This window comes from Ambystoma mexicanum, chromosome 7p, assembly GCF_040938575.1.
Source record: "Ambystoma mexicanum isolate Mex_15411 chromosome 7p, UKY_AmexF1_1, whole genome shotgun sequence".
Classification (NCBI taxonomy): domain Eukaryota; kingdom Metazoa; phylum Chordata; class Amphibia; order Caudata; family Ambystomatidae; genus Ambystoma; species Ambystoma mexicanum.
This window is the reverse complement of record NC_090939.1, coordinates 265890620-265907381: the sequence shown is the minus strand read 5'-3', so window position 1 is coordinate 265907381 and position 16762 is coordinate 265890620.

Below are 16762 nucleotides of genomic sequence, written 5' to 3'. Positions count from 1 at the left end.
AGGGGGTCTCAGAAGCTGTGAATGACTAAGACATTAGTATAACGGTTAAACGCAATCCTTTCCAGCACTTAAGAGTAGTGCGGAAGGAGAGACACAGGTCGAAAGTTAGCCGATAGGTTTGGGTCAGCCCCTTGCTTTATAGGAGAGGGATGACCGTGGCTGTTTTAAAAACAGAGGAAAACCAAACAGAGTCAAAGGACAGGTTGAAGAGTTCAATGGAGTGAGAGGCCACTAAAGGGGCAATAGGCTTGACTAGCTGAGAATCAAGAGGGTCTAATGGGGCACAAAGGGGGTCGGCCTTAATCAGTAGAGATAGCACTTCGTCAACATTAGTGTGGCTAAAGTGGGCGATCAAGGCAAGGGAACATGGTAGAGTAGGCGGAGTGTAAAATGTAGGAGGAGGGAGTGTGAGGAAGGTCAGGAGAAAGTCTATAATTTTTGAATTGTTTGCAGCAAAGTATTCAGCTAGGCCATTGATATGATATGATATGATAAGTCATTTTTAACATGCCTGTACACAAGTGCTTCTAGGTGTGACAAGACAAGGGCAGAATGTGGAGTACAAGACAAACAATCTTACTAGTCCTTGTGTCATTCAGAACGTGCAAGTGCGAGAACGAGAAGTGCCAGGTGAAAAAAGGGGGGGGAGAAGTGCCAGGGCAAGGGACAGGGAAACAGGGCAGCAATGATCTGAGTAGGTGCAGCACAGGGCAGCATGGCCCTGGGTAAGTACAGCACAAGGCAGCGTAGCTCTGGTATGTGCAAGGAGGCACAGGAGTGTAGAGGTTCCAGTTACAGCCCCCAAGTGCGTAGAGGGCCCAGAGGCAGCGCAACGGTGACTGATCAGGAGAGGTCTGGTACTTAGCCGTGATAGTGGAGTTGATAGTCTTATAATTAGGAGTGAAGAGTGAGTCTTGGGTGCCCTGTAGTTGGCGGGGATGGTTGGAGTGAGAGTCAATGAGGGTCAGGTAGAATTCCATTTTTGCACTATCAAGTGCGAGTGGGTACGTCTGCATTTGCACAGCAGCCGACACATATCAGTGCAGAGAGAGCATATGAATGGAGTGACCCATGGCTGAGGATGCTGAGACTTAGGTTTGTAGGAAGTGAGAGGAGAATGAGTCATATAGTAGGGATTTGAAGCTGGAGAAGGCACTGTTGATGGAAGAGGCATCAGGTGTGAAAGAGGAGAGTGAGCACTGTAGGTCAGAGAGAAAGGGGGAATGACAGAAGATGTACATTTCCTTTTAGTAATAGGTGAAGCAAGCAAGCAAGCAAGTGGTGAGGAAAGTTCAGAGGGTGGAAAGGAGATTGTGGTGGAAACAATTGAGTGATCAGGTATGGACAGTGTGACAGTAGTATTAGTGGCTGAGAGAGAGGTGGAGATGAATACGAGATCCATAGAGTTACCCCCTGTGTGGGTAGGTAGGTTATGGATAGAGTGGAGAGCGTGGTCACTAAGAAAAGACTGATGTTCAGATTTCTGAGAGGTTGTTGGAGAGGGAAGGTTAAAGTCACTTAAGAGAATAAGGGGCTGTTTAGCGGAAAGAGAATCAATGAGTTGCCCAAGATCACCAAAGAATGGTCCAGTGATACCAGGAGGGCGATAGATGGAGATTATGTGAACCGAGTGAGGCAGAGGCAATAGCAGAGATGGTGAATTCAGAAGAGGTAGGAGAGGACGTGGCATTGGAGAATAGGGCGGCATTAAGGCAGGAAGAGAGTTAGTGTGCGATGCCTCCACCTCTGCCAGTCAGTCGAGGAGAGTGAATGAAGGACAGTTTGGAGTTGTGAAGGGCTGTGAGAGTGGCAGTGCCAGATGGAGAAATCCAATTTTAGTGATAGCAAGAAGGTCTAGGAAAAGAGAGCTTGAGTGAAAGTAGTCAGTGATAAAGGACGTGTTGTTGCCTACAGACTGAGCATTCCAGAGTGGAATGTTCAGTTGATGAGTGTTATATAATGTACCATCCCTGCTCGTGGAACTCCGCTTCCACGAGCTCAGTGTTCCAGCCCCGATCCCGAACCCAAGATTCGAGCTTTCCTTTCAGTTTTCAGTTACTCTGGTCCGACCTCTGGGGGCCGCCGAATAAAGCTCCTGAACTTACCTTGTGCCTCGCCTCTTTACTTCAATTCAGGTAAGAAAGAGTAGAGAAGTTGAGTCTCTGAGGAAGAGAGGTGAGGTGGATAGATGTTAGAGGAGGCATGGTTAGCTTGTGAAAGAGAAAGAAAAAAGAATATCCCTTAATATGGTGCAAGAATCCATTTTAGGTACCCCTCCATTCCAAACCGTGTCTTGGATAAGGCATGGTTACAGGTGACAAGCGTTCACAGCTCGAATTCCTAACATCTGTCATCTGGTGTGAAAAGGATCTTTTACCATCAATCCATTTGGACAAGGAGAGATAGTTTCAGGTTTATCGAACCAACCGGAAAAAACTATTGCCACCACCCCTCATTCACACCCAACATAGGACAGTCATTTTATTGTATGCATGACACCCTGCTTCATCTGTTTGTTAATAAGGGCTTTGGTTCATGTGATGTTTTCACTACTCCGGTTCGACGCCCATAACACACAAGCTCTATGTTTTTAAGAGTGTTCTAAAGGTATTACAGGCACAGCTCGTCATATATGGAAAGCAGGGCACCAGGTCTGGGGGACCCAGATTGCTAAGTAAAGAGGTGTTGGGGAGAAAACTGAGAAATCCTCCTCGCAACTGGTTGCACTCAAAGAAGCATATGCCTTATGTCATTACATATTTTCTTTATATATAAAAACGTTAAACAGTATGTCAATTTGCAATAATGTATTAAACATTTTAATCATATCTTCTTGTCCATCATCAATAGTTCACAGACGCAGATGAAACTTTGCCAATGTGTTATGGACGATTCAGTCCTTCATCAGGCACACTCTACGTAGAACATATATGATAGGAAAAACATCTGTTGTGCTTATAGTCTGAAAGTACAAATTCACAGCAAAGAATAAATCGAATAGTGTACAACTCGAATGTCAAACAGATCTGTCATGCTTGCAATAAAGAGGCTAAAAGCCCAGGCAGGAAGCTGATTCACTTAACTTCGTGAGTGATGTGAATATAGAGCATAAATGCCGGCAAGTAAACAGTTGTCTGCTCAAGAGGGATGCAGTATTCCCTATCTAATAGCCTTTTACACACTGTGCATTTGGGAGAGACTTGCCAGATCATGGGCTATACCGTAATGTTGCCCAGGCATTCAGCATATTGCTGATAGCCCTAATAGTTTGTACAGTCCTAAAAGATGAAAGCTGATGCATTCGATATTTAAAAATCATGAAATCCTATATTTTTATATTTTATTAATATGCGAGTAATTTGATGGGTGGTTTTATTAAGTGGTTAAAGAACCTCGTTGGTTTTAGCTGCAGTAACATTCTTAACAGTTTTATCCAGTAACCACTGGGAAGGAGTTTTTAGAGGTCCTGAAAGTCGTAATTACTGGGGCTTTGGGAATTGTTCAATGGTGGAATGGAGGGAGGTAGTTTTTTAATGTGGGGATTAGGTCTTGCCTTGTATTTTAGATTTCTGTTCTTTCACTTTTCTGGTATGGATTTCTGTTGGATTTTGCTAAAGGTTCGTAATGAACCATAATGCGTAAAAAAAAAATGATTCATTTACATACTTTTTTTACCATATCAGGGCCAGCCACACTTTCCCGATCTGAAAAGGGATTTGAACTATGCGCAATTGGTGCTTGAAATGACAATCAATCATTGGCTTGGAACGGAACGTGCAAATGCATCCTGCCCCCGACAGACTACGGCCCTCCTCCCCAATGTGCAGGTATTCTGGCAGCAATTACTGCGTGCAGTAATTGCTGTAACCACATGCTCAAATCTGAGTAGCACCACATGATTCAGTGTTGGTAAGGGAAATGGTACACATGCAGACATGTGCCATTACTGGCATCCATCCAGCAAGCAGAGAAGACTAGTATGGAGATGGCATGCAGAGGAAAGTGAAGGTTAGTGGGCAGGAGCTCCCTGTCAAAGAGTTCTATCGGCTGGCAAACGGCTGGTAAAAACAGCACCCTGGAAGTGTTCGGCTCTGTGGAGCCACATTCGGGACTGAGTCGGTACCTTCTCTACTCGCCCAGTTTAGACACAATGGGCCTCAATACGAGGCCGCCGACCCGGACTTAACGCCACCGGTAAAACCATACCGGCGCTGTTTCCGTGCCCGTGTAATCACGACCCATGATCCCGGAAAAACGACCACCACAAACAGGCAGGAGTGACCCAATGGACCCACTCACAATGCCCCCCCCCCCAACAGGGCAGGAGTGACCCAATGGACCCACTAACAATGCCCCACCCAACAGGGCAGGAGTGACCCAATGGACCCACTGACTGGCCAGATGACAAGTACCACATCCCCAAAGCATGACCCCTGGAAATGCACACAGTGCGTGCCTGACTGGAAGCAGAGACACACACACCTGAGTGCATCAATAGTCAGAAGTGTGTACATGCAAGTGGTCATGGATTGTTATGTTTGATGCATGTGATGGACACATTTAGTAACATCACACAACTAACAGCATGCCCTCTGTATCCCCACAGTCGTGACAAGTGACAGGGACGACGGCCAAGAGGCAACGCAGCAGCCACCTGCACGCGTCCAACGCAGCACTCCTGCCCAGGAGGATGATGCTAGCTGCTCCGGAACACAACCGACTGCTGCATCAGGCACAGCGGCTGCATCAGGCACACCAGCAGACGCCACCATCCCCATGCAGGTACCCACCCTGGCCCCGGATGATGATTCTCAGCCCATCTGCACAGCTGAGGAGGCTGCATCGAGTGATGGAAGTGCCCCGGCCATGCAGGCCGAAGCAGTACAACAGGGTGAGGGGGACAACATGGATGAGCTGTCACCCATCCATGGCCTACAGTTCAGCCCCCAAGAACTGCACAGCCCCATGCACTCCCCAACTCCCTCCATGGCTGAGCTCAGCAGCACATTGAGCAACAACAGGCCACCCTGACGCAGCTGGTGGAAAGACAGCTGGAGGAGGCCAGGCTGCAGTGTGAGGAGGCCATGCATCAGCGGGAGGAGACCAGGCTGCAGCGTGAGAGCAATGCTACGTTGGTGCATCGGCTCTCCAGGTCGATTAGACGATTTGCGGCCACCATTGTCACCCTGGCACGCCATGTCAGGGAAGGGAACAGTGTGCAGTCCAGCATTGCTGAGTCAATGTTGGTAGCCCAGCAGGCGTTTCAAGGACGCTTGCCCATAGTCACACCGACAGTCACCTCAGCCAGCACCACCCCAGCCAGGTCTGCCAATGGCAGCCCACGGAGGCGTTCTAGTCGGCTGACTGGACCCGCCAGCAAGGACACACCAGCGCATAAGCGCCCCCGCAAATAGTGGCATGTGGGGATGCCAGTCAACATGACATTTGGGGACACCATGGGTGTAGGGGGTGGGTATGTTTGGGTAGTGGGGAGGTCCATTAGGATTAGGGGGTTAGTTGTTTGGGGCCTGGTTGAGGGTGGGTATGTTTGGGTGGTGGGGGAGGTCCATTAGGGGGTTGGTTGTTTGGGGAATGGTTGGGGGTGGGTATGTTTGGGTGATGGGGGAGGTCCATTAGGGCTTTAGTTGTTTGGGGCCTGGTTGGGGGTGGGTACGTTTGGGTGGTGGGTGGGCACGGGTGTACAGCTTCCCTACCCAATGCAACTCAATTTCTTTCCTGGTTTATTGATAATACAACACATTTGAAAACTACCATAATGAGTGGACATCTGTCATTTCATTAGCAGACAAAATACATTTATTCACCGGTATCGTCATTTCCATGCTTTGCTGTCAATGTGCAGTCTCTCAAAAGTAAATGCAAATGAGTGTATCCCGTGCTTGTTGGTCAACTTGCGCACCCCCGGGAGGGTGTGGAGCCACCCCATCCCCATTCCCATCTCCATCCCCATCTTCATCCTCTGCGTCTGGGTGCAGTGGAATGTTCCTGCGCAAGCACAGATTGTGCAGCATGGCACACACAAGCACAATTTTACCCGTCTTCACTGGGTTGCACAGCAGTGATCCTCCAGATCTGCTCAAGCAGCGGAACCTGGCCTTCAGTAGGCCAAATGTCCTCTCAATCATGCCACGTGTGCGGACGTGTGCCCTGTTGTACGCCTCCTCATGCATGTTCCTTGGCCTCCGTACAGGCGTCATCAGCCATGGCGTGAGTGCATATCCAGCATCACCTACATGGGATGGAAATGTGTGGGACATGTCAGTGTTTGTGGTATCATCTCTTGATCTGATGCAGTGCAATCTTGTGTCATCATTCATTCATCCATATGGGCCAAGCAGTGGTCGGACGGGTGGGTGATTGCCATTCATGGGTAATTGTTGTAGATGGTGGCATTTGGACATTGCCCAATTACTTGCTGTGCATATGAAATTGACCTTGTGGACAACAGTGGTTGGTAAGTATGGCAGTGTGCAATGACGTGCACACATGGAGGAGTCAAACTATGGGCTGTGATGATTTGGCTGCTGCAGGATGTCTCATTTGCATCTGTCATGTGCATTGGGGGGCTGTGGTGCTAAGTGTGGGTGGCTGGATTGAGTAGATCAAATTGTATGGCCTTGTGGTAGCATTGGTCGTATGTCTCTTTAGGCAGGGTGTGTACTGTGCCAACCTGTCATGTGTAGCTTTGTGATGTGTGGGTTATGCTGACCGTACATTACATGGGCCAGGGGGTGATGGATGTGCAGTTGTAGCAGCCCTCTCACACAGGTCATTGTCCTGGGCACACAAGACACTTTCACAGGGCCTGTGCATTGGCAGTTGTACTCACCCAATAGCCATGTGCTTTGCCCAGAGTAGCATTCCATGTAGCGTGGCAATGTGGAATTCCGCAGGACCATTGAGTCATGCGTTGACCCTGGGAAACGAGCGCAGCAATGTGTTATCACCAGTCCAGCATCACATACCATCTGTACATTCAGTGAGTGAGTGGTACTGTTTCCTATTGCGGTACACCATTTCCATTGCACGTGGTACTGTCAGCTCTATGTGGGTGCAGTCTACTGCACCTATGCAATTTGGCATGGCTGCAATGGCATGGAAGGTCAACTTGGTGGCAATGACTTCTGCAAGTGTACGGGGTAGGGCGATGTGTTCCGACACATGGCGCAGCAGGGCATCCAGTACCTGTCCCAATATTTTTGAGAAACAGGGTTGTGAGAGCCCGTACAGCTCACCAACTGTGTGCTGATAAGTTCCGGTGCCTAGAAAATGCAGTACTGACACCACCTTCAGGGGTGGGGATTGCGGTCGAAATGGCAATGTGGCTGCTGATGTCATCATCAATCATGGCGGTGATGTACATGATTGTTGGACGGTCCAGCCGGTATAATGTGTGGATCTGTCCTGGGGTCAGGTTCCAGGGTGAGGCCCTGATGTGGGGTATTGCAGGCTGTGTCGGGGTCGTGCCAGCTGCACAATTGGGTTTGGCCTGGGTGCAGGGTTTGCTAACTGCCGCCTGGCCTCCTCCGCCTCCGCCTCATCCTCCTTTGCACCATTACTGCCACCATGTGCACTGCTGCCTGTAGGTTCAGTAGTCCCAGTCCCAATGCTGCTGCAGCTGCTGCCTGCATAGTTGTGTTTTGAGTTGCCCTGGGTGTGGGTGTGGCCCTTTTGTGGCCTCCCAGTGACCTGCTGGGTCCAGCTGGGCTCATTTGGGGCACCTGTGGCCTGATTCAGCTCACCTGGTACTGTTTAACGTCATGTTCGCGGTGGCACGATACCGCCTCCGTGGCCACGGTTTTTCCGCCATTTTTATGGCAGAGTTTCCATGTCCTTGGTACTGGTGATGCCCATGGTGTTTCTTGTTGCCGGTAACTGGGGAGTTTCGCCGCCGGTGCATTTTACGGATCCCTTAACTCCGCGGCGGCGGTTTGTGGTGGTGGTTTTTCCGGGATCGTGGGTCGTGATTACATGGCACGGAAACAGCGCCGGTATGGTTTTACCGGTGGCGTTAAGTCCGGGTCGGCGGCCTCGTAATGAGGCCCAATATATTAATTAATAAAAGCCAGGGTCAGGCAGCTCATGGCTGAGCACAGAAACCAGGTCACTGCCACTGGTATCGGAACGTCCCTCGACTTGCCAAGCAGCCCTAGGATAAAGAGACAGCATTCAATCTTGACCTAAGTGGCCTTGAAGGTTTGGGGACCCAGGAGGTTGCAGCACATTCCTCTACTGCCTGTAGATGAGTCAATAAATGTAACATTGCAACTAGTCCAAGTGTGACACAAAATGACATGCATCGCACTGTGCACATGTCCAAATGCCATGTATAGAGGAATATATCGTTCCAACATAACCAGGCCCATGTGCACATTAGAAACGGCCCACATATTATCTACCACATGCACTACAATAAAAGGCTTAGAAATTACCATTCGCCATCATGCCACGTTCTTTGCTAGAACAAACACTGCCCTACTTGTCTTGTTGTGCCGAATGCCATTTGGAAGTGTATGATTGCACCAAACTGGATTTCCAGTTGTCTGGTTAGTAAGATTTGACTTGGGCAGAGTGAGATGTTTTGTTTTTTGCAGAACAACGGAGAAATGGGTGGCCAGGTGCAGAAAGTGTGTTTACTAGAGAACACCCGTGTTTGTTTCTGGACATCAGCACATTGAAAAATCACACTATCCATGCGTGACATAACAGGCAAGGTTCATGACTGATGTACACGTCTCCCCACTTGGTACGTAGATTGTGCACAGCCTATGCATCCACATGTAACTACCGGCTGCTTTCATATCCTCATCAGCAGGTGCTGAAACATCAGATGAGGGGGATGGTGACCGCAATGACAACTCAAAACAGGGCAAACCTACTACCAGTGATGCTACCCCAACTGCTTCCACGACAACCATTCCCATCGGTGCTACTGAAACCATCTCAACCGCAACCACCATGATTGCTACTGCTGCTACAACACAAGCCACTACTGCTGCCAGCACTTTATTAACCACTGTCGCAGTGGTACTACCTCCACTGCTACCACCACTGATATGGTAGCCAGCACTGCTGGCTCAGCCGACCACCAAGGCACATGTAAGGTGTACCAAAGCAACCTGGATCCCTGTGACTGCCTCCACCTACAAATAAACGATGCTCGGCTGGACTCTCTGGAGAATCATTGGACAACCCAGGAAGTACACACCACCCCCATTAAACTACCAGCATTGACCCAGAAAGTAGAGCCTCTGAATCCCACTACAAAGCGTCTGGAAATAGTCCGACCAACTGAGCTAACACTTTATACCCTCTCACCTGCCAGACTATCTCTCTCGGAAATCCACTACCACGAACCACGAGGACAGACACTGGCGGCGCATTTAGCTCTGAAAGCAACCCAGGAATGGGGGCCTCCGACTGGTAACCACATACACTCTCCTACCAATATGCTCACTCTCCACTTTGCATCAACTAACAATAGAGAGCAGCTACATCCCTCAATCAATTTGGCCTAGCTGCACACATACCTGCATTGCTCCGAAAACACATCAACAGCCTAGTAGAACACAGCTATACCCCATGAAAAACCGGCCTAGCTTCACACATAATCTCCTACACAAGCCACATGGCAGCCAGAACGCAGGCTCAGAGACCACCCTCGTTGCTGCACACATTTACACTGACCTCTCACATCCACTGCACCAGACCTAGCGATGGAATGCAGCCAACCCACGCAAGCCACTCTGGCCGCAGAAATACCAAGTGCACCCAAGCACTAATATGATACTCTACTCCCTCCACTGACATGGCCCACGGTCCCCAAGGGCGTTTAACCCGCAGCGCTTTGAGATCATACCAATGATAAATAAGGCACTATACAAATGCACCATAACATAACATAACATAAACCACCCTTCCTTCCACAAACTCAAATGCCACATTACTCCAAGAGGACATAAAGGTTGATTATAATCGCGATCTATGGAATGTCTTCAGCTAGTGGGATGATGTTGACAACTCTATGTCAAACTAGGGGAAAATCCCAAAATGTACCTCGGGTGGATAGTGGAGTAGTGGAATATCAAAGGAAGGGCCTCCGTTCTTAAGCTATAACCATGAGTAATCATTGAACCGAGGTCCTTCCTGTGATATTCCACTACCCCACTATCCACCCGAGGTACATCTTGGGATTTTCCCCTACCCTCCGGTTTGAAGGATGGATTTATTGATTATTTCCCGACATTTATGATAGTACTAATGGCTATTTTTGTTTTTCCCTTTTGGCAGCCTATAGTGTGGAAGAAGTAAAGTGTATGCATGAGACATTTAACTCTGATTTGAGTCTAGAGTGATTTTAGGGTTTCGTAATTCTAGATTCACTGAATTATGTGACCAAATCATATTGCTCCTGATGAATGTTCGCCGCACAAGGGATTACGAACAGAAACATGTTGAGTGTTGGTGGATGCTGAACTGCAAAGGCATTGTGTAAAATTCTGTTACATTGAGTCATTATAATACTTTGAGACGGTAAATTATAGACATCACTAACATTTTGTAGGGTTTATATAGTACAACCTATCCCTACTTCCTGAGTACACAGTCACTTTTTTGCATTTTTTGCACATTCTTCTGATTGTTTATACTGTATTTTTATTGTGTGTGTTTAGTCTCTGCATTTCAATGTGTATTTTGTTGAATTGTATGTACTTTAGCCATTTTTGGGTGGTTTTAATATTTATGAAATAAAGTGTTGCTATCCATTTCTTGTACAGAGGTTGGGACTGCACGTTTACATTTCTAAACTGGAGCACCCCGGTGTTCCCTTTTTTGTTTTTTGTTGACAACTTTATGCCACACCAATCCCACACCCCAGAATACACAGGCCCGCACGGGTTAAAAGTAGAAGATGAATGGAAGGTGGTGCCTCCTCCAGACCTAAGCACAACAGAATTTTACCAGAATGTGTTGGACACCAAAATAAACCATCCTTATACAATTATACAATTCTTACTGTTACAAACAATAAGAATATATTCATTGGCATGATACGAACCCATACCCTTCTTTATCTCAGACTAAGGATGCACTGAGTTCAGCGCAAGCAATGAGAGAGTTGGCAGCTGCTATCCAGAAGCTGAAGAGAATGTCTGGTAAATGAATGAAGACCCTTTGCAGGAAAGTGACCCACCAGGAAGGCAGGAAGGCACAAATGTAATCTAGAGGTAGAGGCAACTGAGGAAATGAACATGACATGAAGGACCTTGACACCTTGGTGTCATGGAAAATAGTTCCTCTGCAAACCTCTGGGGTGCCATGAGGCACAATAAACCCTAATCATCAGTACTTCTCAGTACTTCTCAGTCTCCACAATTGATTGATACGTAGGGAGTAGCCCCAGAAGGCTTACAGCTAGGAAGCACGCTGTCCTCCTCTCCTACCAGCCATGGCAAACCGCCACAGTGCAAATGAACATGGAGCATTAATAATCCTTTTTGTGACTTGCTATGCGTTTCACTGCTTTATGCCTTGCAATTTCTTGTTATTCTTATACATGGCTTGATTGTTTGCTAACCTGCTTAACATTCTAATTTCCCACCCTATACTATTGACTAGCTACCCATACTCTGCAGGTGAACACTGCTAGTATCCCCTCCCCTGCACTCGCTAACACTATCCAAAATATACAACTTTCCCACCAGCTTGTCACAAACACCACTCGAGCCACCCTGAACCAATACTCGGTCTCATAGCAGAGTTCAGTAGGAAACTGAGCAGAAAAACCTACACCTGTGTCTCTTATAAACAAAGTGCAAATCCTGGTCCTGATGGCGCTAGGATAACCTTGTGGGCGATAGTGCGCTTTATAACCCCCCTGCTCCCAATATCCAAAATCCAAAGTTCCCACCCACCAGACACCTAGGAACATTTCAGATTTCACATTTTGCCTTTCCTTCGACTCCGAATACCTTTCCCTACCCCTTCTCTTACAAGACATTGTGCCAAGAGGGCGCCAAAAATGGCAGAAGGTCGCTCTAATCAAGAACCATGTATGTAACCTCAAATGCAGTGTATATGATTTACTTATATCTTCCTGTATTCATCTTTGTGCAAATGCATTCATTGCTCTTTTGTAACTGGATGTAACCATGGCTGCTGAGAGTAAAGGAAAAGTACAAGTGAGGAGGCCTTAGTTCAAGCGTGTTGTGTAAGAGCGAGTGCGAGGAGTAACGCTAAGCTTTGAGGTATTGTGCAGGAGGCAGTCATGTCACGTGGTCAAGGAGTCACGTGGGGAAATCCCCGGGAGAACGCATAGCATTGTGTGATGCAGAGACTGGTGTCAAAAGTCATTGGGGGTCATTCCGAGTTGAGCAGTAAGGGATACCGGGCACGGGTAAGGAGACCGGTGCCGGTAAGCCCTTACCGCCCAATTCCGAGGTCCCTTAGCGAGAACCCTAAAGGACGTGTGGTCTGACCACACGTCCTATACGGGTCCCGGTAAGGGACCAGGGCACTAATAATGGGCCTGATATTTGCAGGCCCGTTATTAGCGCCTTCCCCATTTCCATTGAGCCCTATGGGGGTTCAAATGGGAACGGGGAATGCTTGGTTGAATGGGGACTTACTGAGTCCTCCAGGGTCAGAATGACTCGATAAGTCCCCATTCAACCGGACCGGACCCGGTATAGGAGGCAGCCATGGTGCTAATAGCACCATGGCTACAGCCCAACTCGGAATGACACCCATTATATATTAGGGTAGCATTCTGGCCCGTTCTGTGTACTTTTTAAAGATAAAATGTCAATTTTCGGGAGTAATAGGTTAATGACAGCATATTGGTGCACCGTTCCCATTTCAAAATGTTCTTCATGTGTGTTTGCATCATTTTCAGGTGGATTTTGCTACCATTTTATATATTAGGGTAGCGTTCTGGCCCGTTTCGGGTAGTTTTTCATGATAAAATGTAGATTTCAGGCAGTAATAGGTTACTGACAGCATATTGTTCAACCTTCCCATTTCCAAAATATTCTTCATATATGTTTGCATCATTTTCAGGTGAATTTTGCTGCCGTTTTATATATTAGGGTAGCGTTCCGCCCCATTCCGCGTACTTTTTCATGTTAAAATGAAGATTTTGGGCAGTAATGGGTTAATGACAGCATATTGTTCAACCTTCCCCATTTCCAAAATGCTCTTCATGTGTGTTTGCATTATTTTCAGGTGAGTTTTGCTGCTGTTTAATATATAACGGTAGCGTTCCGGCCCGTTCCGGGTACTTTTTTGTGATATAATGTAGATTTTGGACAGTAATGGGTTAATGACAGCATATTTGTGCACCTTTCTCATTTCAAAATGTTCTTCATGTGTGTTTGCATCATTTTCAGGTGAGTTTCACTGCCATTTTATATATTAGGGTGCGTTCCGGCTCGTTCTGGGCAGTTTTTCGTGATATAATGTAGATTTTGGGCAGTAATGGGTTAATGACTGTATATTGGTGCACCTTTCTCATTTAAAAATGGTCTTCATGTGTGTTTGCATCATTTTCAGGTGAATATTGCTGCCATTTTATATATTAGGGTACCGTTGCGGCGCGTTCTGGGTTTTACACACACCCGCCTTTAATTGTGAAATATGTGTTCCTTTGCACACGTGGGAGGGGAATAGGGAAACGGAGATATGCATTTGCAGTCCAACACCCCAGAATGTTAAGCAAACTAACCAATGAAAACAATAAGTATGGGCAGCACTGCCTACTTGCTGAGTGCTGGTGAGGTAGATGTGTGTTCCAGGAGTCGGAGGGTACCATTAATGTACCTTAGCAAAAATGATGACTAGGGAATGCTATTGAGCATTCCAAAGGTGTGCTGCAATGTCTCTGTAGCACACAATGCAGTACAGCCAACAGCTTAGAGGAAGTTGGTGAGCGGGATCTCTGGACGCTAATGCCACTCTGAGTGCCCCCCTGGGTGCGGTGACAGATATGATGGTCGGCTCATCAACCTGTAGAGGGCGAGTATTTGCTCACTAATGAGCATCCAGGCTGATTATCCCACCCTCTGCACGTGGGCCTCTTCACCCTCCTGTTCTCCAGCTGTCTATGAAGCCTTGCCCAACCCAAAGCTATGAGTAGCTTGTGTAGGTACACATTAAAAGAACCAACACTTAGTTTCGTGATATGTGATGTTAGACCCTTTTCTGGTGCTCTGGCGCACCTGTGCCTGTGTTGGCTCCTCATGGCAGCCATTATGGGCTGTATTTTGCTAGAGGTAATCCTGTCAAATGAGAAATTATATCGTGCCTCCTATCGCAATAAATATATGTATATTGGCCTACGCCAAGCTGCTTATAAGTTGCTTGCGAAGAAATTCGTGTTGCAAGGTCCTGACCTTAAAATCAATGTAATCCGCCATTTTAGGTTTGCTTTGTAAAGTCACCCTGTAAGTTAAAATGGTGGACGATGTCATTCCGAAATACAACATGGCTGTCTTTACCTCTGTATGTAGCTAATATGTAACTTGCCTGCAGGCCACTTGTTGAGGCCGTGAACTGAGACCTTGTCCTTCGTTGACCTGTGTGTAAAGGATTACTCGTGCAATGAAACTAATCCACGAGCATATGTTAAGAACAATGTATTCAAATACTGAACGTAGAACACTTGTTTAACTACATTGTATTAATGTTTGAGAAGATCTGCATGGGAAATCCTAGAACACACAGTTGCCGTGTAGGCTTGTTGATATATGTATTAAAAACAAACCAGTTACGTGTGGATATGCGAACTAGGCATGAACCCTAGATCAGTAATGTATTAGAGGAATATTAACCCGAAGGAGGGTTGGACATCGTGTTCGCAAATAGTATAAAAGAGTCATGAATTCTAATGTACAGCGTCTCTCACTGAACACACTGAACCACGCTGGAGTTTGTTGTGTTGCACTGACGGCCGATAGCTATCTGATTTTTGCTCTGTTCTTCGTAACTGGATTCAGTATAAAATAAAGTACTTTGTATGTTCCTTTGTAACCCGTGTTCGGTGTATTTCCTTTTGGGGTACTCAGCCTCGATATTTTGATTTTGTGTTCACAGTTGGCGCCCGAATAGGGACCCTCAAGATTGATGCCGGATTGTTGAAGGTTGACGCAGGCTATCAGACCGGGATCGGACGTTGTGACAAAAAGGGGCCCCACTGAACGAGACGCGACACCTCAGCAGTGCTGCACGACCTGATCCCTGGACGATTTGCTTGTGGTCCAAGACGGCATCTTGACCAGGGTCCACTTACCGAGGCGGTCAGATTTGCCGGAATCACCATACACGAGGTAAGATTAGTTAGGTAAGATTCTTTGAAATCCGATCGGACCTCCTTAGGTTTGTTCAGGTGAGTCTTGAGCCGACTCTTAATTCAACCCTGATAATTTGAATTTGGCGCATTGTATCTGCAGACACAATTATTGACCAGGTAACGCCAATAATTTGATATGCCTGGGAAATTGTGTACCTGCTTCAGGGCGTTGTTCTGCAGCGATAGACAATCTTTGGAATTTAGCCGTCCCGCACCACAGGAGGGGTCGCCGACATGTACTATGTACTGTAAGCATGGCATTGGAAGTATAGTATTTAATTACATTTGGCACAGACAAACCAGACATGCCTCCGAACTTCAGTGGCCAATCAATGGTAGTTTTGAAATCCCTCGTATTGAGTATTTAGAATCAATTCTATTAAAGAAAAAGGCTAGACCTGCAGCATTTGATGTTTTGCAGAATTGGAAAAAAGAAGCCTTGCAGCAACTTAAAAGTAGAGAAAAACATGTGCGCCATCTTAAGACGAACGCCGAAAAAGCATTATTGTATGACCAAGATAAACATTCTGAATCGACTAGGAATATGGATAGGGCTTTCTCACTTGGAATTCAGAAAATCTATCCTTCCAAAGACCTCCATGCTTCCGATGAATTCATAGACAAATTGTTAAATGAACAAAGGCCTGGTGCTTCTGCGCCACCTCCGTATGTTCCTCTTCCTGCTGTTTTGCCTCTTCCTCTTGCTATTCCTGCTCTACCTGCTGTTGTTCCCGTTGTTTCTGCTCCTCCTAATGTTCCCCTTCCTCCAGCTCCTCCACCTCTTCTTATCGCACCAGTTACAGTACCTCCATTGAATTTGCCTGCTCCCTCTCTTCCAAGTGGTCCTGAGCCACTAATAGTCGATCGAGGTGCAGGGTCGAAGGTTGTCACTCGCAATACTGTACCACCAGAGAAGAAACGTGATTTGATTGCATGGGCTAAGCATTGTATGGAAAGGGATGATCAAGCTAATGTTTTTGCCACACTTTGTAATATGGACAATTTTCCTGAGAAAAATGTTTTTATTGAAGGTTTAGGGATTCATTTATGTGTAATGTGGGGAAAATTAAATAATACAGATCTCCCGCAAGGGTTAAGGGATCTAAATACTTTAGCGTTTTCTAGAGACACTGTGGAGAAAGTAAATGAGCATGTCGAGAGGTTATTTGGGTATAGAACGGAGTTAGAAAAGTTGCGGAATGAGGATGACGAGGGGGAAAGTATCTATGTGTAGAAACGTTTCCTTCCTGAGGAAGCACGAATTTGTACGAAGGATGCACTTAGATGGATTTCAGATATGTCAATAACTCCAGTTGAAGTATATGACACATATAGTCAGTATACACCAGAAATGCAGAGGAAAGTGATACAGGTAATGATAGAGTACCTACAGGA